This window comes from Eptatretus burgeri, chromosome 12 (genome assembly GCF_056783735.1).
Source record: "Eptatretus burgeri isolate ZD-2024b chromosome 12, Ebu_testis_v1, whole genome shotgun sequence".
NCBI classification, from domain to species: domain Eukaryota; kingdom Metazoa; phylum Chordata; class Myxini; order Myxiniformes; family Myxinidae; genus Eptatretus; species Eptatretus burgeri.
Window position 1 is genome coordinate 60,172,838 of NC_140972.1, and position 25,088 is coordinate 60,197,925.

General features: G+C 43.4%; 1 long non-coding RNA gene across 1 annotated transcript in view; it reads right to left on the minus strand.

Annotated features, from left to right (window-relative positions):
* Positions 1-12,949: 12,949 nt before the first annotated feature.
* The window catches only part of LOC147015718 (uncharacterized), a 107,924-nt gene continuing 95,785 nt past the window's right edge, over positions 12,950-25,088 (minus strand). Inside the window, exon 3 of the long non-coding RNA XR_015049809.1 lies at positions 12,950-13,779. This is a non-coding gene — a long non-coding RNA (uncharacterized LOC147015718). The remainder of the gene's footprint in view (positions 13,780-25,088) is intronic.

A 25,088-nucleotide genomic window follows, 5' to 3' on the forward strand; every position in this document is an offset into this window, starting at 1 on the left:
AGTGTTAAAAATCAAACCAAACCTCACAAAACAATTCCGAAGTAAGATGAATATAGGTGCCAACTGTTGCCATTCAACATAGATGTGAAAAAGGTTTTCAGACCTTTTACAAAAAGGACATTCATCTACAAGCAGATTTGAAAAACGTTGTAACAAGTGATTAGAAGGAAGGATCCAGTGTACTAGTCTCCATTGGAGGTCGCCATGTCGTGGTGGAACAGGAGGGTGATAAAAACCTTTCCAGTTAGGAAAATAAGGGGGAGAACAAGGTAAGAGGTCTCTCCATCGAACCCTCTGCTGTGTTATTTGCCATTGTGAAAGAAATTTTACACAACCCAAATAAAGGTCTTTTTGTTTGGGAAGGCCATTGAAGCCTACGTTAAAAGGGGGACAAGGAAGAGGGCTGGTGAGAGAAAAAACATACGAGTTCAGGAAAGGTCGAGAGAGAAGGTATTTGATGTGTATTTTGTTCATTGCTTCGCTGGTCCTGCTCCCAAGCAGGTGCAAGCTGTGTGTATGTCCAAAGCACACTACATAATATGCGTGCCACGATTCGAGAGGATCGCACACCGACCAGGCTTGCCAACGCATCAGCTCCGATCCAACTGCCGTTTGGGCCGAGAAGATCTGTGACATATTTAATGCTCTTGTCGGTAAAGTGTTGAATAAAACACCCATCAGCAGGCATATCATGGAAAAAAGGGGTTGTAGAACAAAGGTTCTTCCAGAAACATTTGCTTAGTGTAAGAATGTGTAACTCTTGTTATTGTCAGAGCTTGCCACGCACTTAGCATGCTCTGATAGAAACCAGAGAAGGGGGATGTGTCAATTTTGGAAAGGTCCATCAGGAAAAGAGAGTGGTCATAGCCTAGTCTCCCAGCCTGTTGCAAAAGGTGACGAGCGACGTTGACCCATGGTAGAGGGGGGTCGCGTGTATAGCATGTGAAGAGCAACCGAGAGTTAAAAGGCCATTAGCTGGCTCTTTATGTCGACCAGGCCTTGGCCTCCATCGGTCAGTGGTAAACTGAGGACCCCAGGTCGCAGCCAGTGTTTTCCCTCCAAGAAAAAGGACAGGATGCACTTCTGGAGCTGTTGAAGCAACACCGCTGGAGGATGCAGCACAAAGAACCTGTGTCATAAGGTCGAGGCCACCAATGTGTTGATGACCAAGACCCTTCCACGATATGACAGTTGTGTGATCAGACCTTTCCATTTTTGCAGTTTACCCTCAAAAAACTCGAGCAGACCAGCCCAATTCTTTGCTACTGTGGTATTATTGCCTAAGAACACTCCAAGGTATTTCACACCATCATTGGCCCATGACAGTGGAGCAGGAAGTCTTGGTGCCAAGTAGCACAATGGACTGAGCCAAAGGGCGCTCATTTTGTTCCAATTTACTTTGGCTGAAGAAGTCTTTTCGAATAAGGATAAACAATAATGAACGACGTTAATATCATTGATATCTTGCACGAATACACACACGTCATCGGCGTATACCAGTACCTTGATGGGCCATTCAAGCTGGGACAAACCAATCCCTGTTATTCTACAGCGCAAAGAAACCAGTAGGAGTTCAATGGAGAGAGCATAAACCTACCCAGAAAGAGGGCAACCTTGTCTAATTCCCCGGTTAACAGACAAATGTGCAACAAGTTCATTGTTTATCTTAAGCACACTAGAAATATTATTATATAGTATTTTAATTTACGAGATGAAGGTCGAACCAAGTCCAAACCGCTCAAGTACTTCGAAAAGGCACCGATGGTCAACACGGTCAAAAGGCTTTCTCCTGATCAAGGAGAAGTCCTAAATCTTTAGGGTTTTCCTTGCACAGTTCAATGATGTCTCTCACAAGGGAAATGTTGTCATAAATGGAACGTTTTGGGACACAGTAACATTGGTCTTCTTTCAACAACGAGGATAAATAAGGAGTAAGTCGCGATGCCAGGGCTTTTGAAAATATCTTATAGTCCGTACATAACAGGGAGACAGGACGCCAATTTTCAATGCACAACATGTCTCCCTTTTTGGGGATGAGGGTCAGAAGAGCTCGTCGGCTCTTCTTCTTCTCGGCAACTCTGAGGTCGCTCTCCAAGCTGGCAGCTTGCATTCAAAGTGTTAATGAGTTCTGTTAAAAACTTCTTGTAAAATTGAGTTGTATGTCCATCCAAACCAGGTGCTTTCCCAATGGCAAGACCGTGCAGGGCAGTGCCAAGTTCATCCAAAGTAATGGGTCTTTCAAGTTGGGAATGCCCATCTGCACACAACATTGACAGGATTTATTTGTTCCATTGAATATATTTTCGAAAAGTATTCCATCGCAAAAAGTTTGATTGCTGATTGTGTGAAGGTAATGGATGAATCGACCAATCACAGCTGAGAAAGCTGCTTACTGGGAAGACGTTTCTCGAAAGAAAAGAAGTACTTGGTTGGTACGTTTGCCTCATTCAGGTGTTGCACCCTCATCCAAACTAAGGCACCACGTGCATTCTTCTCGGTTATTTCCTTTAATAAGGACTGTTTCTCAGTTAAGGGTTTTTGTATGTTACTATTATTTTGTCCGATGACCCGTTGGAGATGTAAAATCTCTAACTGTAAAAATTTTTAGATCCTCTTGGAGGATCTCTAAGTCTTACATTGTTGTTCTTGTGGACTTTTTTGTTTCACAGCCTACAGTTTTCATCGAAACTTCCTGAAACTTGGCGTATATATGTAGAAATACACTGTGCAGACAGTAACGATCTCCGATTTTGAAAATTCCTCCTAGATAAAAAAGTTATGACATCAAAATATCTCCGCTAATGGAAATCGCCTAAAAAATTATCTCCGAAACTAGCAAGCTTTTTGAATTCTGTTTGCGGGAATCGAACAGGGCATTAGCAGAGATTAATTACCGCACATATGATACATCACTATGATGTGATATCAATTTTTATGAGGTCATTCCTATTTTTTGACATTTTTTGTTTCACAACCAGAGTTTTCATCGGATCTTCGTGAAACTTGCCATGTATATGCAGAAAGCCCACACGCAGGCAGTAACCATCTCCGATTTTGGAAATCCTTTCTAGAAAAAAAGTTGACGTTATAATATCACCGCTAATGGAAATCGTCGATACCATTATCTCCTAAACTAGGCAAGCTGTTTGAATTTTGTTTGCGGGAATCAAGCCGGGCATTAGCACAGATAATTTATCGCAAACCTGATACATCACAATGATGTCATATTCGTTTTTATGACATCTTCATTCAGAGGACGAGGATCTTAGCTCATTTGAGCTTGTTTTACTTCATGGTCAGTCCTTGTTGAGAAAAACTGATACTGTTGACAGAAGCCTTTAATTTGGGTTTTTACTAAATCCCACTATATCAGCGGGTTAACGGAACAGCTTAACTTTCTGTTCTGGGAGAGTCGTCCAGAAGGATTCAAAGGCCTGAATGAAGTTGAGGTTTTCTCGGAAACTTTTGTTGAATTTCCAATGAGAGCTCCCTGGACATGGTTTAGAGAGCTGAATAAAGACTCGAGCTCCGGAATGGTCGGAGAAACTAGAGGGCACCATATCGGATTTACAACCTCCATGTAATAAATGAGAATTTACATCAATGTGATCAAGCCTCGCAAGTGAGATGTGGTTGTTTAAACAACGACACCATGTGTAAGACCGATCAGAAGGGTGCTGTACGCGCCAAATATCATGGAGAGTATATTTCACAATGATGTTTGCAAAAGGTTTTGCGGTACATGGTTGAAGCATGAACAGTACAGTTAAAATCGCCACCAATAATTAATTAGACAAGTCTGCAAATCCAGTGTTTGCAGGAATTTCCTCAGTTCGGCAAAAAAGGAGATCCGCTCGTCATTTTTGCTTGGAGCGTACACATTGAGAATTCTGAACTTGACCTGATTGATAGAGAAGGTCACAGAATCAAAGTGTCCATCAATATTACTCATAAATTTAAAGCAGGACGGATGGAAATGTTTCCCGAAGACAAACACGATGCCTGCCTTCAACTTGGAGTTGTTACTAAAGAAACATTCCTTGCCCATAAATAGTCGCCACTGAGCCTGAACAGATCGGACAGCATGGGTCTCTTGTTACAAAGCTATGTCAAGACCGTTGACCTCTACCAACTGTTTAATTTGGATCTTGCGGAGCGGACTCCCACCACCATTAACATTTATTGTTCCAATCTTGAAACTGGTCATGAGGAAAATAATAGCTCCTAAGAATAAGATCAAAAGTGGGATCGTTGATTAGAATCCCTTTTCGCCTTGGCAATCAATTTTTTTAAGCAGTGACTGTGTCTGGTGGAAACCGAATAAGTCAGGCTTACGTACGATAGCCTGAGCACACTCAAGGAAGGACGGTAGATCTGGAAAGTATTCCATCAGGTTTATATTGTGTTTCCTGTATGTATTTTGAAAGAAGAGTGTTATTTGTTCCGGGGGTGGGGGGGGGGGGGTAGGACCTTGACTGGTCAGTTTCTCCACCGTTTCCACCTGACTGTTTCCATTTGTTTCCTGCAGGTCAGATTCGTCAGAGTCGGTTTTAGTTTCCGAGTCACACAAGCTTGTACCGTCCTGCATATTGATACTGTCGTCAGTATTGATACACGGATCTGTACTGGTTACCACGTCTATGTGCTCTTCCATTGTGGGAACATCTCCTGGTGAAGTAATGGAAATAATTGGAGGATTTGATGAAACGGAAACACCATCAGTGGATGCAGCCCTATCGCTTCCCTCAACAGTCACGGTGTTATCGACCTCCAACGGCGTGGGGGTATACAGTACTTTGGGGGGTCTCGTAAAACATCCATTTTAGCATTTCCTGCGTTTCCAGCTTCACCACGTGATGGACTGGGAGCAGTAACAGGGTTAACATTTGCTTCGCTATTTCCTGCTGACAAGGATTCAGGGTTAACATTTACCAAAGTGACAGCAGGTTCATCACTAGTGGTCTGTGGATCACCGTCAATGGACTTTCCAATCGGAGAGTTTTTAACAAGTGAAACAGTTTAATTTACTTCGATAACAGGAAAAGCGGTCTCTGTCAGGGAGACGTCTCTGTCCTCACCGGCAAGTCGGGTAAACTTGTTGGCCGTAGGTACCGGGGTCCGGGTCCATTCCGGGTCCATTCCGGGTCCATTCCGGGGCCATTCCGGGTAGGCCTTGTAGACTGTAGAGTGATGTCAGTCACAACTGCGGGAACATTACCGACGGATTCCTCGTTTGTGAATGCTCCTTTCTTCTGGGTTAAACGACCATCAGGTAAAGTCTTTCTCTTCCTTGATGAAACCATCCCAAACATTCGTTTTGCTGTTTCGACTATCGGGTTGGGAGGACTGGGAGGACTGAGGGTTATTTACCGGACAAGGGATTCGCTTCCTTCACGGTCGAGGAAGAAGAAGAAGACGTATCCTTTTGACGAGGTTTGTTTCATCGTTTGACGAAGTCGCCTTTGGGCAAGATCGTTTCCAGTGTCCGAAATTACCACATTCGAAACATTTCAAGGTGTCAGTGGTTACGTATACCTGGTAATCATGATTATCAATTTTGAGTTTTAAAACAATGTTCAAGGTTCTTTCAGCGTTAGAGGGAGGAAGCACCACATAAGCTTGTCTCCGAAAAGACATCACATGCTTCGTCCGATCGTCCTGGCTTCGTAAAGATAACATGGTGATCTGAGAAACCACAGAACCATAACGAGATAGTTCGGAGATCAGCGTCTGATTCTTCAGGAAAGGAGGAGGGTTCGAGATGATGACCTTCACGGCCGGTGTGTCCAGAGGGGAGACGAGCACGAAATGTCCGTCATCTGTTGATAGTCCGGTCGATACAATTTCATGAACCAGTTTTGTCTCAGACACGAAGATTACCACAGGTTTGTTCATTCGTGAGTCTGCACGAACTTTGTCAGTACCGACTGTTTCCTGTGGCGATAACGAGATCCTCGACGCTGACGTCGTCGGGCGGGACGCAGACAACGCCATGTTTTCATGTTAATGCTTCAAATGCCGATTAACGGGAATACGAGGTCATATTTAGGAAGAGGGAGGAGGGGCGATTACTCTCGTGCAGTAATTAAATACGAGCCGAGACAGGTTAACAAAGGAAATAAACACTGCTGCAGTGAGGAAAAAAACGATCAGTTGAAGGGCCAGGTTATCGCCAGGTTATCGCCGTCGACTAAAAGTTATCCACAAAAAGCTGTGGGTTCTCTCTCTCTCTCTCTCTCTCTCTCTCTCTCTCTCTCTCTCTCTCTCTCTCTCTCTCTCTCTCTCTCTCTCTCTCTCTCTCTCTCTCTCTCTCTCTCTCTCTCTCTCTCTCTCTCTCTCTCTCTCTCTCTCTCTCTCTCTCTCTCTCTCTCTCTCTCTCTCTCTCTCTCTCTCTCTCTCTCTCTCTCTCTCTCTCTCTCTCTCTCTCTCTCTCTCTCTCTCTCTCTCTCTCTCTCTCTCTCTCTCTCTCTCTCTCTCTCTCTCTCTCTCTCTCTCTCTCTCTCTCTCTCTCTCTCTCTCTCTCTCTCTCTCTCTCTCTCTCTCTCTCTCTCTCTCTCTCTCTCTCTCTCTCTCTCTCTCTCTCTCTCTCTCTCTCTCTCTCTCTCTCTCTCTCTCTCTCTCTCTCTCTCTCTCTCTCTCTCTCTCTCTCTCTCTCTCTCTCTCTCTCTCTCTCTCTCTCTCTCTCTCTCTCTCTCTCTCTCTCTCTCTCTCTCTCTCTCTCTCTCTCTCTCTCTCTCTCTCTCTCTCTCTCTCTCTCTCTCTCTCTCTCTCTCTCTCTCTCTCTCTCTCTCTCTCTCTCTCTCTCTCTCTCTCTCTCTCTCTCTCTCTCTCTCTCTCTCTCTCTCTCTCTCTCTCTCTCTCTCTCTCTCTCTCTCTCTCTCTCTCTCTCTCTCTCTCTCTCTCTCTCTCTCTCTCTCTCTCTCTCTCTCTCTCTCTCTCTCTCTCTCTCTCTCTCTCTCTCTCTCTCTCTCTCTCTCTGCAAAATAACAAGGACAGATGGGTGGGGTGGGGTGACGATCGCGAGGGAAGGCCGAAGCATGAGGTCTAACGAAGAGGGGATGGTGGGGGCACAAATAACGATGCGTAGAAGGAAACAAAGAGGAAAAGAGGTGAAAAAAACGATGTGAAAAGGGATAGAAAGGCAAAAAACAGGGCAGATCACAGCTCACCAAGACCACACAGCCGCCATGACACTCTACTCCACTCACCAACAGCCAGCAGGGGATGAGAGAGAGAGAGAGAGAGAGAGAGAGAGAGAGAGAGAGAGAGAGAGAGAGAGAGAGAGAGAGAGAGAGAGAGAGAGAGAGAGGTATAGAGAGAGAGAGAGAGGTATAGAGAGAGAGGTATAGAGAGAGAGAGAGAGAGAGAGAGAGAGAGAGGTATAGAGAGAGAGGTATAGAGAGAGAGAGAGAGAGAGAGAGAGAGAGAGAGAGAGAGAGAGAGAGAGAGAGAGAGAGAGAGAGAGAGAGAGAGAGAGGAAGAAGAGACAGAGGAAGAAGAGACAGATACATATATATATATATATTGTGCGAGGGACTTTTTATTTTTTTTTTGTATACCTTGGTCGAGGCTCGTATGAGAGCTAACACACAACTCACAGCAAGGAGGCATGAGACAAGAGGGGTGCGAGTGGAAGGGACAAAACAGTGGGGAACAGACACATTAGGTGAACTGTGGAAGGGAGAGGGATGGGGATGGGACGGGGAACATGGCGAAGAGAAGATGGACATTACAAGGACTTTCAGGAAGGAAAGCAGGGGAATTGAAGGAAGTGGGCTTGGGTGGATTATCGGGGGTCGAAAAGATTGAGGATTTGGATGGGGGAAGATAAGAGGTGGTGTTATTATGAGTTATTACAGGAGATCAATGCAGTAAAAGAGCATTTTTAAACTAAAGGGAATTTAAAACGTACCATTGTAACATGATTTAAGACAGGTTTTACTAAACCATTGAAATGGTTGATCATTGACAATATGACATCATGAAGTGGATGTATAGATGCAGAAATCATTGTTCAAATTACCAACAATGACATTCTGTATATTCTGTCATGGAAAGCAGCTTCCCTACCCACCAAACCCCTTACACCTACAACTCAACCCTTCCCACTGACCCATCCCCACATAGCAGATAAGACCTTCCACGATCCTTGACTATGTGTACAAAATAATAATAATAATAAAAAATAAACCTTTCAAGTGACTCCAAGACCACCCGCAAACTGCACATTGCAAATGAGGTTCGTCAAATTTGTTCGCTGGTGGATTTGAAAGCTGCCATGAAGGCCAACCATCATCTTTATATTCTCATGCCAAGGTGCCAAGAACAGACGTTTTTCTACGGACAAGTGAAGGAAAATGACGTGATCAGATGTTTCTCTTCTCGATTTGAGTCTTTCGTCCATTGTGGCTCGCACGTCAGCAGCTGAAGAACAAAGATTCGTTATTTACAAGGTCGTTTCTTCTTGCTTTGTCCGAGTCCATTACCTGTTGTGTGCAAGCATTCCCCACTTAGAAACAAGCAAATTCTCACAGGGACAGAAATGGCTGATGTCCAGCGAGCAGCCAAAGCCAAAATACCACTTGTGCAGTCCCACCGAGATCTAAATATGAAAAGCAGCATAAAAAAGCAAATGTTGGTCAACTTGACAGTGTGCTTCAGCGAACTCTGAGGCTTCATACTGTGAAGATTTTGAAGCATTCAGTATGGCTGCCACGTGCCAGCATGTCACGTCAAAATCGTGTCCGTATGTGATGTCTTATAATCCAATTGACGCCCGACCAGTTACCAAGAATGCAGGCCTCCTTCCAAATCTGCAGCTGTCCCATTATTTTATGCTCGTTTGTCTTATAAACCTTTTCCTCTACCGTTTTCTCAGTACCTCAAATTGCCAGTTCTGGGAGCTCCTTATCTTCATAGATGTTTGCCTTCCATGGCTTATAAAAAATGCCATGGGATGTTTTTTGAAAAGGACATTATTTTTTTTCAAAGACAAAGAAAGCAGATGAGAACATACTATTCAAAGTTTTGATGCTCCATGATGCAAACCTCCCTACTTCCCAAATGTGGAATCAGGATTTTCTTTCCACAAATGAGTGACAGGTTTATGCTGCATCTTATGCTCCAACTTCTTCAACAGCCCCGATCATCCCCTCCTTCGTGTGGGGTCGACTGGGGAAAGTTTTTGGCCAAAACCTTTCACGAACCGGCTGGTCGGGCCTAACGTTCGACTGGAGGTGGGTTTGGCATAAATTTGTCTGGAAAGCAACAATATGACAGTTTATAGTCGGTTGGGGAATCAAACCCAGACAAGACAGCATGAAGGTAAGTGCGCTCTCTCTGCATCATCCTGGCTGATTCCATATTCCATGGATGATATTTACCTTGAAGTTGTGCCATTGTGAAGAACTTTTTTGAACTGGGAGGATGCATAATGGCCTTGAGGTATGCACACTCATCTCTGAGCTGTCTAGCCTGGGCTCAAATCTCGAGCCAGGTATAAACTGTCATCTCAATGTTTCAAAGGCAGGATGATTCATCAATGTGGACGTTAAAGTAGGCATCCCGTCTGCCGGCAGTCGTTGCGGGGGGGGGGGGGGGGATTAAAAATCTCATGATCCTTCACCAAGAGTACATGCACTATTGCCAGCACAATGCACAAATTTCTGCCCTAACATTTGCTGAATGTCAGGCCTGACCAGCCAGTTCATGAAAGACTTGGGCCAAAACTTCCCTTGGCCAACCCCATAAGAACGTGGGGATAATTGTGGCCATTAAATAAGAAGAAAAGCTTGTTCTGAAAAATATATTTTTTTTAATCCCTTGAAATAAAATCGTGTTCCTTGGCAAAAACGCAAAATTATTTGCAATATAAGTTTACGAACTGAGATATGAACAATTTGTTGCAAAGGAAATGTCATTGCAGCAGTTATTACAACCTTGTGGAGCCTCTGACGTCATACTTTCTTTCCTTCACCATGGCACCGCTCAGGACCCTTCGAGTATATTTCACACTCTGGACCAAACCATGAACTTACAAGTATAAACATACCATTAGTGTGCTCTAATTGCAAGGAATTGGACCCGAGAACCAGACAGCACACCATGTCCCACGTACCATTGACCTTTCCTGCAAACCGATGTGTGCAAGGGAGGAATACTTGTACAGTATTTTCAATTCCAGAGAAGCAGCACATTTGTCGAATGGCGGATGAAGTACATTGACAAAGTGCAGTCATTGTCTTCAGGAAGTCCGCTTTCTCCATTGGGACAAGTGAAAGCTTATATCCTTTTAGTCTTTTGGAAAGCGGAGACCCATAAGGACCTGACATGGGGCCAGTGTGATGCAAAAATTCATTTTCCCAGACTCGCTCAATGTGGATGTAGCTGTGCCGACGTGGAGTTTCTGTCCACCACCAATCAAAAGATTTGGCAACAACAACATCTGAATATGTATTCTTTGACCTGTCGTGCCGATTTCAAAAAAAGAGCAATAACACGTTTACGAATGGATTCCTTGCTTCGGTTCACACATTTGGGGAAATAAACCACATTGTTATTTTGAATTTTATCAAGCTAGATTGGAACTAACTATTAAGTATGACTGAAGTGTGTTATTTATTGATGCACTATTAGTGCAGGTCAGGTATGGGAGCATGTGCCAGAATAGCGCGTCGCTGCGTCCACTTTCTGCCGGTACTCCAGGGGCCTCTGTCTGGCCATCCCCCCAGGCAGATGCCAGGCCCATCCCCATCTCCTTGAGATGATGGTCAACCTGCTGCAACCACGAGGCACGTGGTCGGCCCACTGGCCTCCTCCACTCATGAGACTCCCTCGCTGAGAGAATCTGGTGAGCAGGATCAGCGTCAGGAAAACGAGCCACATGTCCATACAGCCGCAACTGACGCTCACGGACTATGCAGGTAACAAATCTCATCTGAGTCTCTCTCAGCAACCGCTCGTTGGACACAAAATCCGACCAGCGATAGCCAAGGATTCTCCGAAGAGACCTGGTACCAAAGGAATTAAGTCTCCATCTCAGATCCTTGGTCAGAGTCCAAGTCTCGCATCCATAGAGCAAGACTGGAAGTACCAAGGAGGTGAAGACTCGGACTTTCGTCCTCCCGCACAGGTACCGGCAGCGCCACACCCCATGATCCAGTGAATCATGACTCCCCAGGCCCGACCCAGACGTCTATTGACCTCTGACTCACAGCCAGCAGAGACATGAATATCACTGCCAAGGTAAGTGAATCTCTCCACGACCTCAACATCCTCACCACAAACAGACACAGACAGGACAGCAGCATCCAAGATGTCACCGAAAGCCTGGATCTTAGTTTTGACCCAAGAAACCCGTAATCCCAGCGGCTCCGACTCCTCATTCAGCACCTCGAGGGCCCCCAAAAGGATATCTAAAGTCTCCGCAAAGATGACTGAATCATCTGCAAAATCAAGGTCCGAGATCTTGACATTCCCAAACGATGCACTGCAGCTTGATCTCTCCGACATCTTCCCTAAAATCCAGTCCATACAAGTGCTGAAAAGTGTGGGGGCAAGTACACATCCCTGACGAACTCCAGTAAAAACTGGAAATAAGTCAGAGATGGTACCACCACACTTCACAGCACTCTCAGCACCAGAGTAGAGTTCAGACATCAGATCGATCAGTTTTACTGGCACCCCACGGAGACCAAGAATCCTCCAGAGGACATCCCGATTCACTGAATCGAACGCTTTACAGAGATCAACATAGGTTGCAAGCAGCCCCTGCCGAAACTCTCGTCTGCGTTCGGTGAGGGTATGAAGAGCAAGGATACGGTCAATTGTTGACCTCTTTGGTGTAAAGCCTGACTGCTCTGGACGCTGGTGCTCAAGTCAATGGTGGTGAACCCTCTCAAGAATTATCCGAGCAAAGACCTTGCCCGGCACTGAGAGCAGCGTCACCCCTCGGTAGTTGTTGCAGTCTTGGCGATCACCCTTTCCTTTCCAGAGAGGGACAACAAGGCCCCTCTTCCAATCAGTTGGGATGATGCCTGTGTTCCAGGCAGAGCACAAAACTGCATGCAACGACAAGAGTGCAGCATTTCCACCAGCCTTGAGAAGTTCAGCATGGATGCCACAGATCCCTGGAACTTTGCCCCGTTTCAACTGGTTCACCGCACTAATCAAAAGGACTCATCCGCAACCTGTTGTGCCGATTCCAAAAAAAGATGTTTCTTTTTTTGTTAGGGTTAGGGTTAGGGTTAGTTAGGGTTTAGTTTAGTGTATGCAAAAATATACACTAAACTTCAACAGAAGGTACTGGTATACTAACCCTGGTGAAAGCAGCTATTCGTGCAGGTGTGCTGCTAAACAGGAGAGTGCTAAACCTTTGAACCCTGAGCTCTTTGAACTTTCGGCTCCCCTATCCTGGGCTCCCTGGAGAAAAATCCGGCCACTCGGGTATATGGAGGTTTGAATAGCGGCCGGTAAACTGGTCGCTCGGGTATGTGAAGGTTAAATAGTGGCTGGTAAAAGGGCCACAAGGGTTCAAAGGGTTAAATGTACTTTGAAATTCAGGACATTCAAAAATGCCGCAATTCGCCCCAGATTGCTTTTCACACAGTGCACACTGAGCAACAGCAGCCATTGGAGCATGCGAACGTATATCGTATATCGTGCGTGTGAGATAAGGATTGTGAGGTAAAATGGCTCACAAAGATTTGAAGAGAAGTCAAAGTACTTGGAGAGGTACCTGAGAGAAAGGGGTATTCCTCTGCACAACAAAAGAGTTGGAGAACTTTCTCAGCTCACTGACAGGGCTAAGATCTTGCAGTTGACTGTCCTGCAAAAACTCAAGACGATTTGGGTTGGGAAAGGCCCGAACTGTGGATGGGCGCAACGGTGCATTCTCCCCAAGCACTCAACCATAACTGCTAGTGAATGGACATCGAACCATGCGGGAGTTTCTCCTGTGATCATCACAGGCTTGGTTATTTATTTAATGGACGTCTGCAATTCAGAATTTTCAAAATGGCGTATGAATGATAATGAAGCCTTTCGTGTGTGTGCTTGCTATGTGTGCATTTTCAGCAACTCACTTCTGCTAGCTGGTGCACTTTTAACCTGTTGTTGAAAGCACAAAATCTGCAATTCAAATTATCTTTTTAACATAATTTAAACAAAAGAGTGGCAATTTCAAAATGGTTTTAACCATAATACATGGATGCTTCTCCATTTAGCAATCGATGCAAAAATGTATTGCAATCTCCTGACGCCCCAGAATCAAACAAACAATATATTTATTACAACTCTCATAGCTCCCACTCTCCCACCCCCTTATCCACACCCCAATCCCACAACATGCTTAATGGTAAATATCAAAATTGATTCCATGATTTTCACTTTAAATGGAGGAAGAGACACAAAGTACTCTGGAAGAGATGTGAATGAACTGAAGAGGTTTGTTGAGAGACAAAGACATGAGCCGCAACGAGGCGCTCACAGCCGTGAGGCCTATGCTGTGTCGAGATGGTTCCCCACAAATGATCGCACATCCAATGGACTGCCTGGTGCCCGGGACGTCATGGAAGAAGGATCGAAGAACGATAAAAGTGGCGAGGCTGGAGAAAGGAGATTCGGCAGGACATGGAGAGATGAGTCGATTCAGGATGCGATCGGCTTTGCAGTGTAATGGTCTCGGCGTCGAGCAGCTGTTCGCATATCCAAAGGCCCACCCCGGGACCTGAGAGATCCACATGCCGTGATCCTGGTGGCAGACGCCACTGGTGTTTGGAGCTGTGGAGGGAAGGAGAGTAAAGAGAAGAGAGAGAGGTGAACCCGGAGTGGTACGAGGCAGCTTGTCCCTGCCCAGGTCAAAAAACCAGCAAAGACCAGTAGCTTACTGGTCAACTGGTACCAGTTGAAAACCAGTAGCCAACTGGTACCAGTAAAGCCAGTTGGTTTCTTACTGGTTTTAATATGGAAATAGGAATAGTGATATATTCCCAGTTGAAATACAATTGTATTTAACTAACTGGTATCAACTGGGACCAGTACATTGTAACTGGTATCAACTGGGAGACCAGTACATTGCAACTGGTATCAACTGGGACCAGTACATTGCAACTGGTATCAACTGGAACCAGTAAGACTTTAACTGGTACAAATATGAGCTACTGGTTTTTTCAACTGGGAAATTGGAATTCTGACTGAATTTAACTGGTACCAGTTGAAACCAATAGAGACCAGTTAAAGACCAATTAGAACCAATAGAGACCAGTTGAAAATGTGTACTGGTTTTAACTGGTTTTTCGACCTGGGTGGTGAAATGGCGGTCCATCAGCATGCCGACTTGTGAACGGAGAAATCCTTGCTGGTGCGACGGTGGTGGTGTTGGCTGGGAGTCCGGGAGAAATGAATAGTGTGGTGTGCATAAAAGAGAAAGAAAACTCAACAATAGGGACACCGACCCCTAGCAGGCTAAACCCTTTGTCTGTGCAGCCACACCATGCAGCTGGTATGTGTTCTGCAAAAAGAAAGACTGCACTTGCTTAAGTGAGACAAAGCAACATCTCACAGTGAGGCAGGGATCTGCACAGGGGTAAGATGCTGTGAAAGTGCTACCAGTCTCACAACCACCAAAAGTTAAGTTCCAGCAAAGAAGATTTAAAAAAAGAAAGCTGGAGATTAGAGGAGAAGGAAATCCTTCTCTTTCGTAAAATGCATTCCATGCATGACACATGGGGAATGAATATGAAGAGGAAAAGATTCACAGACTGAATAAAGTTAACAAAATTGGCCAGTAGGACAGAAACGACTCCACTTTACAAATTTGAAAGAGTAGCATTGACGACCCACAAATACCTGATGAGGGACAGAGTCGAAGAGATTAGAACTAGGGCCAGACAGCAAGTGGAAAGACAGAGGAGGGAGTTAGAAGCTGCATGCTCATCAGGGAACAGAGAGAGGGATGGTGGTGGCTCAGCTGCAATGGTATGAAGAGGGGCTATGTAGCGAAGCCAAAGCTTGGACCGTGGGCCTAACACCAGATCTCCAGAGGCCAAGAACAAGCACAACAGAAGGAAATGAAGTATAGTCACCCCTGAAGAGAGTATAAGTTCAACCCGCTAACCCAAACCACATGGCACCAACACAGAGACAGATGGGATAAGAGTAACAGTGGTAGATGATGAGGAGGAAGACAAGAGAGAAAAACTGAGCAGAGAAGAGAAGGAAGAGGAAGAGCGAAGACTGGAAGAAGAGCTGGCAAAAAATAGAGAAGTCAAGATTGACACCACTAAGGAAAAAACCACAGCTATACAGAATATAAAACAACAAATGGACAAAAAAGTTCAGAAAACCAACAGAGCACTCAGGAGAATGGTACCAAAATCATCCCCTTTAAAGGAACTTAATAAGATGAGCTTTGCAGTGGCACTGCTCATCTATCTATAATTCCAGCAATGTGTGTGTGTGTGTGTATGTGTGTGTGTGTGTGTGTGTGTGTGTGTGTGTGTGTGTGTGTGTGTGTGTGTGACCGTTGTTTCCCGACAACCACTGGTCCGATCTAATTGAAACTTACCAGGTATATTGCTGGGGACCTGAGGATGTGCCTTTTCAAGGTTTGATATTAATCGGACAAGTGCCTCCCAAGTTATGGCCATTTATTTACCAAACCAATGACAAGACACGTTGTTGCATGGGCATGGCCGATGGGGAAGGCAAGCTCAGTCGCGTTCCGCATTACGGGTTACAACATACGGGCTTCCGGAGAGTGATGACTTCGTGTATTCTAATAATTTCTCGATTTCTTATGCGCATTTATAGATAAACACAATGCCCCAAGTTATGATCATTTTCATATTAGACAGTGCATAAATTTCGGTAACATCAGAGTGAGCTGGTGTGCTCCGAACCAGGAAGTAATTTTTTTTCTCTCTCTCTTCTCTTCTCTTTTTGTTTTTCCTTGCGATGACATTGCGAAAAGGCAAAATACGTTGGCGCTAATTGAATATTTGGGCATTAAAACTAAATTGCAAATAATCGTAACTGCGAATAATATGCGAACTTCTGGGCCACACACGTACGGGCACGCGAGAGCGAAGAAACGGCCTGTGTGGTTGTTGTTTCTTGCTCGCGGTTTGAATTTTTTTTTATTTTTTTTTACGGGCACGTACCAGTACAAGAAAAAGTAACAAGAAAACAACATCGTAAGAAGTGCAACGCAGCCCCTACGGACAGAGATCAGGCACCACCATGGAAACGGAGACTAGAGACACAAGAACAACTGAGAAAGGAAACAGGACAAATACAAAAAATAATCAGGGGAAATCAAAGGGTAAGTCCAAGAGAATGTCCCCTCAGATGGCAGAATTTCATATTCATGCCGAAGCTCAATATTTCAATGACATTTTCATGTCTGAATGTGAGATTTCATTAATCTTTGAAAAAAATGGCAAAGTCATCGGTTTAAGGTGTGAAATCACTAAACTAATTTACATATATGCAAATTATGTTATGTATGGGACAACTCGAAATTGTGATGTGGTCAATTAAACATAAAGCCTGGTGTTGGCTTCGTGGTTAGGGTGGTGGCTTGGGATCCTTGGGTCCTGAGTTCAAGCCCCGTTGGCCGCTGAATTAAAAATATACCAGGAGGTTGACCCAGCCTGTTCATCCTTCCGAGTTCGGTAAAATGAGCACCAGTGTACTGGTAAGGGGGACACTGCATCAGCGGCATAGCCGCGTCCCAACCAATGATGGAATCAGCAGCCACAGGCTGCACTCGATAGAGCAGGGGTTCTCAAACCCAGTGTCGTGACCTAAACTTGAAACCCCCCCTCAAAATCTCAGTTTTTGAGGGGGGGGGGGTTCATGTCAAAATCATTTTCTCTGACAATTTTTATCATAGGTACACTAGGTACCAGTATCATTTGGGTTGCGAGGCAAATGTGATTTCAAATTTTGGGTCATGGACAAAAAAGTTTGGGAACCACTGTGATAGAGAGACAATTGAACCAAACTTTACAGCAATTTTTTTACATGGACATCACTACTCTACCATGCCCTTTTAATACACACAAAAAAATTGTTCACTTCATTAATTATGCAAGTTAGGCCCGTGCTTAAAAAGCGATGTCCCGTACGTAACAATTTTACATGCATTTGTTTAGAATTACACTAAAACCTCCAAAAAATTTGAATGCCATTTTCAGAAGTTCTAATCCATCATGTATTGGTCATATATCCTGTATTTATAGCTTAAAATATAAGTAGATAACTAGTTCACAAGTAATTTTAAAGTGTTAGGTATGGAACAATTCCATTACGTATGGGACATTGCTTACAAAGTCTGTGGGAAAGACTACTTCAACATTGCCAAGATGTGACCACTACTTTGGCCAGTAGACATTTTTGGCATTCATGTATTCTCATGAGACCTGTCCTCCACACATGGTCCAGTTTAAGGCAGACTAAACAATATGGGATCATTCCATTTGTAAGGAGGTGTGTAACCTCCTTTTGAAGAAGATACGAGTTTTTGTTTATCATTATTTCAGGCACCTCTAAGTTTCTGGTTTTTCAATGAAACATACTGGAATATGTATTTCCCTTTGACACAAAATTAATACCTTCTTATTTTCCCTTGTGTAAGTGGAAGTAATCCATAATATAACTATGTTGCCAGATTTGATATTTTCAGTCTCGTTGATAAATGTTTACATCTACATAGAATTACTTCTTTTGAATGTGCAAAAGCCCTGAGGTCCTGAGACAAATCAAAACAAAAATCTATATGAGCATAAAAAATAAAAATCAATGACCAACAAATTACTCAATGCAAATTATTATTTTTTTCATTCCTTGAACACACACTAAAACGGATCTGTCCAATGTGTCCTATCCAGGTTTAATCATTTTGTATATAGTACATTTTTGTGTATGGCCACAATAAAGTTGTGCATTTCATTTTCTTCAGACGTACTTGCAAACCCTGGTTAATATGATTCTAATTTAAAATTATTTTGCGTTTTTAATATTTTATAATGAGATGATCACTTTGTTTCATATCCCACAACATGAATTGCTGAGTTTCTAATAGTTAAATGTTTGCTCTTTGTGTCAAAATATGCTCAAGTCTGTTGATTGTGTTATGAAAGGCAATTTACACCAACAATGTATACATCACATGTAAAGCCGATGGAGAATTTTGTCCCATACATAACATGTCCCACACGTAACACGTCCTTCGTTTACACTAATTAATCTCTCTTGACTTTTGTGTATTTTTTCTGTAAGACAATTTGTGATGAGGTACACAAGTGTTTCAACTTCCTCCACACTGAAAATTCTGGTGAATGATAAAATACTTTCAGAGAACTTTGAACTTGAATATATTTATTTTAAAAATCATGTTTCTTGTGGTTCCATACAAAATGCACCAAGTTTTCTTTAATTACATAATCATTCCAAGGACTAATGGCATATAAATTATTGTGGGTATTCTCCTTACAGATGCCCAATAGGAGAATAAAAATCATTGAAATAAATGACTATCTTAATTGCTTTTCAGAGAATTAAACTTTCTGAATATCCCATACGTAACATGCGTGAATTATTGGACTTGCCCTGAAGCCCAAAGCTAATGAGGAGAATCCCCGCCAAAAAAACCTAAATATAAATTTGAAAACAAGTCTGAAGACGACGATGGTTCACGAGCGGTATTTGACGATGTAGATTGTTTCAGAAGTCAAGGATGAGACAATGTGATAATGTTTGACCAAGTTATAAAAATGATCAACATGATGTGGTACGGGTGACAGGTTATTAGCTGCAAAATGTCGAAAACCCGGTTTCGTTCAGCAACTTTCAAAATTTGACCTTTGTGAACTTTGGTGCAAAACTTCCTCTGTAACATTCCAGGAACAATATAACGTCATATAGGCTACATGGCATTTCACACTCCTCGGATTATCCATACTTTGATGAAATCAGCGTAAAAACAAATTTGAAGGGGCGCCACGAGCAAGGTGTTCGAGATAGAGCAAAATGGTTTCAAGACTTTAGGTGGGGAATGACCTCAAGATTATGCATAAAAAATATTGTCATCCTAGCTCTCAAAGTTTGGGCGGTTGGATGATTTTTATGTCAAAATTCGAAATTTTCTAAGTTCGTGACCTGTGACCTTGACCTTGTGACCTTGACCTTGGGACGAAAATGAAAAATTGAGCTCCGTGGGGCTATACAGGTGCCATTGGGCTAACCAAATACCAAAACCCCTGCCAGATTCGACAAACCCCTCAGAGAAGATGGATTTTTATGTCAAAATTGCAATTTTATAAGTTCGTGACCTTGACCTTGGGAGGAAAATCAAAAATCGAGCTCCGTGGGGCTATGCAGGTGCCATTGCGCAAACCAAATACTGAAACCCCTGCCAGATTCGACAAACCCCCTAGGAGAAGATGCAAATTGAAAACGGCTACCCCCTAAAAACACAATTCAGAATTTTCTAAGTTCGTGACCTTGGGGCCTTGACCTTGGGACGAAAATGAAAAATTGAGCTCTGTGGGACTATGCAGGTGCCATTGGGCTAACCAAATACCGAAAACCCCTGCCAGATTCGACAAACCCCTCAGAGAAGAAAATTTTTTATGTCAAAATTCGCAATTTTCTAAATTTGTGACCTTGTGACCTTGACCTTGGGACGAAAATGAAAAATCGAACTCCGTGGGGCAATGCAGGTGCCATTGGGCTAGCCAAATACTGAAACCCATCAGATCCGACAAACCCCCTAGGAGAAGATGCAAATTGAAATGGGCTACCCCCAAAAACACGTTTTTTTGGGCGTGGCTCCACCTATAATGGGCGCACCACGCCCATTTTCAGGAAAACACAACTAGATCATGATAGAAACCTCCCACCAAAATTTTATCAGGATCGGATCAAAACCCACGGAGCTATGCTCGGGACAGACAGACAGACAGACATACAGACAGACAGACATACAGACAGACACACAACAATAACGAATATAGTGGTCACTTCTTTTTTTTTTGTGAAAATATTTTTTCGTGAACCAATAAAGACTGAGAGGTAATGGAAAAAAAAAGAAACAACGACAAAGTCAACAAAGAGACAAAACAAAACTACATCTTTGAAAATAACCCGAAAAGATTCAACCACAAACTAGGAAAACAAGAGCAAAATGTATCAAGTCCCCCCCTGCCACCCCCCCAGAAAGATCAACTTGAAAATTTCTCGAAATTTATTTTTAAAATCAATCATATATGAGGATCCAAAAGAACACAACGAGGAGGCGGATTGGATATAAAACTTGGATTTAAAAAAAAACAAAATTGATTCAATTGTTCCTCAGCATACACCCAACCTGTTCACGAGGTTTCAGTTGAATCCATCCACAACATTTTGAGATATTGTGCAATACAGTGGGGAGAACAAGTATTTGATACACTGCCGATTTTGCAGGTTTTCCCACTAACAAAGCACGTAGAGGTCTGTAATTTTTTATCATCGGTACTGTGAAATTTTTCATCGGTATTGTGAAATAGTACATCGGTACTTTATCATCGGTACTGTGAAATCATTTTATCATCGGTTTTATCATCGGTACTTCAACTGTGAAAGACGGAATCTAAAACAAAAATCCTGAAATCACATTGTATGATTTTTAAATAATTAATTTGCATTTTATTGCATGAAATAAGTATTTGATACATCAGAAAAACAGAACTTAATATTTGGTACAGAAACCTTTGTTTGCAATTACAGAGATCAGACGTTTCCTGTAGTTCTTAACCAGGTTTGCACAGACTGTAGCAGGGATTTTGGCCCACTCCTCCATACAGATCTGCTCCAGATCCTTCAGATTCCGGGGCTGTCGCTGGGCAACACAGACTTTCAGCTCCCTCCAAAGATTTTCTATTGGGTTCAGGTCTGGAGACTGGCTCGGCCACTCCAGGACCTTGAGATTCTTCTTACGGAGCCACTCCTTAGTTGCCCTGGCTGTGTGTTTCGGGTCGTTGTCATGCTGGAAGACCCAGCCACGCCCCATCTTCCATGCTCTTGTTGAGGGAAGGAGGTTGTTGGCCAAGATCTCGCGATACATGGCCCCATCCATCCTCCCCTCAATACGGTGCAGTCATCCTGTCCCCTTTGCAGAAAAGCATCCCCAAAGAATGATGTTTCCACCTCCATGCTTCATGGTTGGGATGGTGTTCTTGGGTTTGTATTCATCCTTCTTCTTCCTCCAAACACGGCGAGTGGAGTTTAAACCAAAAACTATTTTGGTCTCATCAGACCACATGACCTTCTCCTATTCCTCCTCTGGATCATCCAGATGGTCATTGGCAAACTTCAGATGGGCCTGGACATGTGTTGGCTTGAGCAGAGGGACCTTGCATGTGCTGCAGGATTTTAATCCATGACGGCGTTGTGTGTTACTTATGGTTTTCTTTGATGCTGTGGTCCCAGCTCTCTTCAGGTCATTGACCAGGTCCTGCCGTGTAGTTCTGGGCTGATCCCTTACCTTTCTCATGATAATTGAGGCTCCACGAGGTGAGATCTTGCATGGAGCCTCAGACCGAGGGCGATTGACTGTTATCTTGAACTTCTTCCATTTTCTAATAATTGCGTCAACAGTTGTTGCCTTCTCACCAAGCTGCTTGCCTATTGTCCTGTCACCCATCCCAGCCTTGTGCAAGTCTACAATTTTGTCCCTGATGTCCTTAAACAGCTCTCTGGTCTTGCCCATTGTGGAGAGGTTGGAGTCTGATTGATTGAGTGTGGACAGCTGTCTTCTATGCAGATAATGAGTTCAAACAGGTGCAGTTAATACAGGTAATGAGTGGAGAATGGGAGGGCTTCTTAAAGACAAAATTACCAGGTCTGTCAGAGCCAGAATTCTTACTGGTTGGTAGGTGATCAAATACTTAGTTCATGCAATAAAATGCAAATTAATTATTTTGCAAAATAATTCTGCAAAAAATACCAATATCCCAGTTCCAGAAAACTCATGGAAACATGAACCAAAAGCGATCATTGAAAAGAAGGTTGTAACATTCATGTATGACCTGATGATTCCATTGAGTGTGAACATAGAAAACAAAGCACTGTTAACTGATATAGTACTAAGGTAGAATGGGATTGCTAATTGAGCTGTCAGTACCCAGCGATTTTGGCATAAACAATGCAGAGGTCATTAAAATTACCAAATGCCAAGATCTCAATATGAAGTGTCAAGATCCTGGAAACTGAAGAGTGATGAAATGGTGTCAGTGATTATTGGAGCAACGGGAATGGGAAGCTGTATGGAGCTTGGTGACGGTCCTGAAAAGAGCCCTCGGAACAAAACTTTGAGAACAACAAAACTTCACAACTTGGTCCATCGATCATAATCCCTTACTGGAATGGAGGTGGATACTTCGAGGCCTAGGAGGACTCCGTTCCATCTCCTGAAACCCGCATGTGGAGATAACAACCAAAGACACACGGACACACTTACTATGCCTTTGCTATACGAACGCAATTCTGAAAATGGTTGTCAAAGGGATGGCAAAAGTACTGTAATGTTTCATGCATAGTATTTGCAGCTTGCATAAAACATACTTGAGCCAATGGGACAGCCGGCTTTACCTCTCGCGATGTAAGCTGATTATTATCCATATGCTAGAAAGCCAGGTTTTCAGGAGAGTTTGTTATATTTTCTGCACAAGATTGAGGCTCATGGAAAAGCGAGGAGATAGGTGGGCGGGGGAAAGATTGCAATGCACCGACAGTGGAGCAGCAGGTGGATGTTACAAGCAAGGGAATAAGAAGAGAGCAGGGGAGGAAACCTGCAAATAAGAGGGTCTTCGATTGGGTTAATGGGGGGTAGAAAAGATGGGGATAACCGAAGACAGTGGTGCACAGCTTGCTTGAAGCAGTGGAACGAAGTCGGGGATAGAACGACCTTCAGACGGTATCTCCACGGCAAACAGGAGAAAAGAGGAACAAAAGAGTGGACTTGTGCACTGAGCCTGTATTTTGGGAGTTTAACTTGGAGGGGGTGACTGGAAGAACACGTTCATCCCGGAGGAGCTTGGGAGGGTCGAAGAACAACAGTTCTTGTGCTTCTGCCTCATCATGGGAGATGGAAATAATATTGAGAGCTTTAGATTCCGCAGAAGTGAACACATTGTGAATAGGCAGACATCCATGATATGTTACGAAAACACAGACTGTCATTGTCATATGGTGCCAGAATGTCCATTGGTGTGGTACCATTGTCATATAGTATAAATGGGTTATTGGGTGCACAACTAGAGTCCTGCTCACAGAATGTATAGAGCCTGCCCTATGCTCTCCATGAGGCACAAATATTATGCTTAATCTGTCAGAAGAATTGCCTTTCATCCATCCTGATGGAGTACCCATGGCCAATTGGGGATTGTGAAGGCAACTACCACTTGCTCCAAGCAGGAAACATCAGTGAGACAAGAAGGAAGCTAGAATAATCGTGAAAATGTGGTGACTTTACATTATAGCCAAGGCAAAAATGTGAAAAGACAAAAAGTTGGGATGAGCATTCACATGATAGTCACTCCAACCATAGCTCGACTTGGTGTGACTTTGCTATGTAAGGAAATCAAGCTGAGCACATGGCAGATATTAACCAGTATAAAACAATGAAGCGCAGCATGGTTCCAAAACAGAAATATATAACACCTATGACAAATGGCTTCCAGACAAAAACCTGAAAGAGCTTTGGAAACATCGCGTAAGTGGCAAGGCAGCAAGGACAGTCGTGTTATTCGGATGCTCCAGGGTATCGGTCAAAGGAGTGCAACGGCAATGGAAAAACAAAGGGAAAGTGGTCAAGAGAGATAGCTGTGAGTGCCAATATTTAGTGAGAAGTGGAAGAAAAAACAGTTAGCGATAACTGTCAATTTCAGCTGCTGTCAAATTGTGGCTTAAATGACAAAAACATTGATTTCAGGGAAACTTAACCCCATCTTTTCTCATAGGCAATGCTATGAACACGACCAATAATTTGTCAACCACAACTCGAGACGATTGCGTTGACCACTTCCCTCGAGTAGCAACAAGCAAGTATGGCCTGATGCGGTCCATCAGTCACGGCTTACCATATTTTACACGGACGAGAGGTAAAATATACCGTAACAACGAGCTCATGAATCAATTAACCTTTCTCATATGGCTCCAAGGGTTCCGGCTGAACTTCATATTTTGTAATCCCGTGATTGGGTATTCAAACTGCAATCTTGCAAGGAACGCAATGGCAAACCTACAAATGTATTCTTTGCCCCAAGACAGCTTTGGCAACACTTTGTCTTGTCAAAGTGAATAGTACATCGGATTGGGTGGGATTATTCTGTCTGGGATCCTGAAAGGGCAACATTGGGGATTTAGGGAGGGAGGACAGGATAGGAGAAGGGGTTGGTGCAACATGCTTTTCTCATGAGACTGGATTATGCTGTTTTTCTCAATCACTGTACAAGGGAAAATTAATTAAATTGGTTTTCTTATGCATTTTGGTGGATGATTCGACACAACAAGGTGGAATGAGCTTAGATCCTCGTCCTCTTAATGATGACGTCATAAAAACGAATATGACGTCATTGTGATGTATCAGGTTTGCGATAAACTATCTGTGCAAATGCCCGGCTTGATTCCCGCAAACAAAATTCAAACAGCTTGCCTTTTTTCGGAGATAATGGTATCGGCGATTTCCATTAGTGGTGATATGACATCAACTTTTTTCTGGGAAGAATTTCCAAAATCAGAGATGGTTACTGCCTGCGCGTGGGCTTTCTGCATATACATGGCAAGTTTCACGAAGATCCGATGAAAACTCTGGGTTGTGAAACAAAAAAATGTCAAAAAATAGGAATGACGTCATAAAAAATTTATATGACGTCATAGTGATGTATCATATGTGCGGTAATTCATCTCTGCTAATGCCCTGTTCGATTACCGCAAACAGAATTCAAAAAGCTTGCCTCGTTTCGGAAATAATTTTTTAGGCGATTTCCATTAGTGGAGATATTTTGACATCATAACTTTCTTTCTTGGAGGAATTTCCAAAA